This window comes from Alligator sinensis, unplaced genomic scaffold (assembly GCF_000455745.1).
Source record: "Alligator sinensis unplaced genomic scaffold, ASM45574v1 scaffold708_1, whole genome shotgun sequence".
In the NCBI taxonomy this organism is placed as follows: domain Eukaryota; kingdom Metazoa; phylum Chordata; order Crocodylia; family Alligatoridae; genus Alligator; species Alligator sinensis.
Window position 1 is genome coordinate 2048566 of NW_005842183.1, and position 3588 is coordinate 2052153.

Sequence of the window (3588 nt, forward strand, 5' to 3'; positions counted from 1 at the left end):
AGTTCAGCATGGTTATAAACTGTGGCTAATACCTTCTATTGAAGTTCTTGTAGCCATCTGTATAATACCTTCTACTCCTTTCTGCAACATGCTTCTGTTAAGTGCCCACTTGCCTTTATCAACTAGTTATAAATGGAGCTTTAATATGTAGTTCAACCACATTAAATTAGCTCAAAACTGCCGAGATATCATCCTAGGAGAAGACTGTGGCCATAGGTGCTCACTAGGATGATTGCTTGTGTTCCTGTCTTCTGCATGCCAGCTACTGGCATGGAGGCAGAGCAGTTGCTGCGCTCTGCCTTGCAAAATTTATAGTCTGGCAGGGGGAGCACATACCTATGGCTGCCTTCCCCTATGCTGGGAAATCCAAGGAAGGAATTGCAACCTCTGGAGTGGCATTCCCTATGCTCTACTTCTTTTAACATGCAGCTCCATACTGCCCCTTGCTGGGAGCTGCTTTTGCTGGGAGCCGACTTGTCGTCAGGCTTTAGCGGCAGTTATAATTTTAGGCTGCTCAGGCAGTGTCCTGTAAACTACTGTTCCTGTCCAGTAACCCCTGTATGGAACCATAAAAATGTAGGACTGAAAGAGACTTCAAGAGATGATCTAGTCCATCTCCCTGCACTGAGGCAGTACCCAAGCTTTCCTAGACTGTTCTTGGTAGATATTTGCTTAACTAGTTGCTGAAAACCTTTAGCGAAGGAGATTTCACAGCCTCCTATGGCAGTCCCAGAGTTACCACCTTGACAGTTAATGTCTAACTGCTCAAGGAACTGAAATGAAGGTACATTGTCTTGCTCAAAGCACTCTTAGTGGGATTTTTAAAAAACAAGATCCAGATCCTGGTCATCCAACTCCTGATAAATAGCAGATTGCTCCAGAAACAACATCACTGGCCTCAGCGCAGCCGTCTGTGGAATAAGCCATTATTCAACGTGTGATTGATTTCCAAGTCCTGGCCCCATCGTCTGTCAGACGGAGGCTTCTTTTGAAAACAGTGGGAGTTCTGTTTAAGGGCAGTAGGATTGGGGAATAGAAGCCAAATTCTTCCCTCAGCTGCAATTGCTCTGAGCCCAGGTCTAAATTTGGCCCTAAGTTATCATTTCTATCTAAACAGTTTATCTGGAATGGAGGGTTGTGTTTAAGTCACTGCTGCTCTGAGGCCCCCAAGGCTTTGCACATGAATAAGCTGTTTTTAAAGCGGAGTGGTCTGGGAGAGCGTTAACCACTAGCAGCTTTGATTCTGGGGGTGAGGCTGAGAAAAAGACCACAATCCAGGAGTACTAGATAGATGCAGAGCAAATGGAAGGAGGTGAGGATAGATGTTGGGTGGTTATCTGTGTAAACTAAGCCTCTGTACATAATGCAGTTAATCATCTCATTAAATCTCCAACAGCACCAAATTATGTGAATAACCCTTTGTGACCATGTCTAATAATAATGCAGTCTTTATGTGGCCTCAAAGCACAAATTCTAGCAAGACTTTCCACCCCTCCCACACTCCAGGTTCATATATGTGGCCTGAAGTGTGGCCTTGAGACTGTAAAAAGACAGTGTTTTCCTGCTTCATTTATATCATAGACCTTTCTAGGTCCAGTCTAAAGTCCAATGGAAGTCTTTCCTTTGGTTCCACTGGGCTTGGGATCAAGCCCTAAGAAAGGAAAATGGTTGGTTGATGTTGACTATAATGGGTGTCCTCTGAATGTAGACATGATGGATGTGTCCACACTGCCTCAGCCTGGCCTGGGGGAGTGCTGCAGTGAGATGTACCATGCTTTCTTCTCACGGATGGCCTCCTGAACCAGAAGTAGTATAGCTGATTTAGTGCAGTTCTGGGTATGCACCAGTGGGCGCATCCAGATGCCCACCAGCGCAGTTCTAGGTATGCACCAGTGGGCGCATCCAGATGCCCACCAGTGCAGTTCTGGGTATGCACCAGTGGGCGCATCCAGATGCCTACCAGTGCAGTTCTAGGTATGCACCAGTGGGCGCATCCAGATGCCCACCAGTGCAGTTCTGGGTATGCACCAGTGGGCGCATCCAGATGCCCACCAGCGCAGTTCTAGGTATGCACCAGTGGGCGCATCCAGATGCCTACCAGTGCAGTTCTAGGTATGCACCAGTGGGCGCATCCAGATGCCTACCAGTGCAGTTCTAGGTATGCACCAGTGGGCGCATCCAGATGCCCACCAGTGCAGTTCTAGGTATGCACCAGTGGGCGCATCCAGATGCCCACCAGTGCAGTTCTAGGTATGCACCAGTGGGCGCATCCAGATGCCCACCAGCGCAGTTCTAGGTATGCACCAGTGGGCGCATCCAGATGCCTACCAGTGCAGTTCTAGGTATGCACCAGTGGGCGCATCCAGATGCCCACCAGCGCAGTTCTAGGTATGCACCAGTGGGCGCATCCAGATGCCCACCAGTGCAGTTCTGGGTATGCACCAGTGGGCGCATCCAGATGCCCACCAGCGCAGTTCTAGGTATGCACCAGTGGGCGCATCCAGATGCCTACCAGTGCAGTTCTAGGTATGCACCAGTGGGCGCATCCAGATGCCCACCAGTGCAGTTCTAGGTATGCACCAGTGGGCGATCCAGATTTTCCACAGGGAATAGCAGCAGCACAATATTGTGCACAGTATGTGCACATGGCAAGTTGCCCCAGGTGGAGTAGGGAAGGCTGAGACCAGCACCTGGGCTGGCCCCAGCAGCCTAACCTGGGGTCCTGGGGCCTCCTAGGGTTCCAGCGGCGGTGATCTGGTGCAGATCCTGGCCAGCAGCCAGAGTGTGTTTTTTGGTCAGCCAGGCTCAAGTTGCGGGTGGCACATACTGCCTTTTTCAGGCTGGGTTTTTTGACAGCAGGATCTCCCAGTGTCAACCCACCCGCCCCCTTGGGCAGCGTGGGGAATGCCTGCATGTGTGACATGTGCAGTGTGTGGTGCCACAGATGGGTCTGCGAGGCTTCGTACCACAGGTATGCACTCATCTGGACCTGCCCAGTAAGTCCTGCCCCTCAGGAGAGTTTGTTGGCTAGTACGTACTTATGTATTTGTGGATAACCATTTACATAAGGAGCCCCCAAAATCACCACTTCAGCCCCTCACACACAATTACAAGGCACAAGACCAGAAACTCCCTCCAGCCAGCCAGAGGTAGAAACAGGGGAGACAAGGGCACAGCTGAAGTTCAGCTACTCCAGCGATGAGCAGATAGTAGGTTTGTAGATGATTAGACGATCCTAGGAAGTGGATCGTGGTTCATGGTACCAAGGAAGGCAAAAACCTGCACAGTCCTTACCAATCTGACGTAAGGGCAAAATGCCTTCCTGACCCCAAATCTGATGGTGATTATGGCCCTGAGTGAAAGAGTAAGACCCTCCAGCAGGAACCTCTGAATTTCCTAAGCGCTGCATGAAGCTGGGCACATTACTTCCAGGCAGGGGTTACTGCATGTGAAGCAGACTTGACATGGTACCATGTGTCTCACTTCAGTGCCCAACAGTGCTATACTTGGGCAGTGCTGACGTGCCCTATGGATCTCAGAAGTGAACGTGCACCGACTGCTGAGTGGTGACAGCTGTCACTTCCTGCT

The 3588-nt window shown here is 50.3% G+C and overlaps 1 protein-coding gene across 1 annotated transcript in view; it reads left to right on the forward strand.

Annotated features, from left to right (window-relative positions):
* Positions 1-3588, forward strand: part of SLC35F4 (solute carrier family 35 member F4) — a 23899-nt gene that overhangs the window by 11293 nt on the left and 9018 nt on the right. The window lies entirely within an intron of this gene.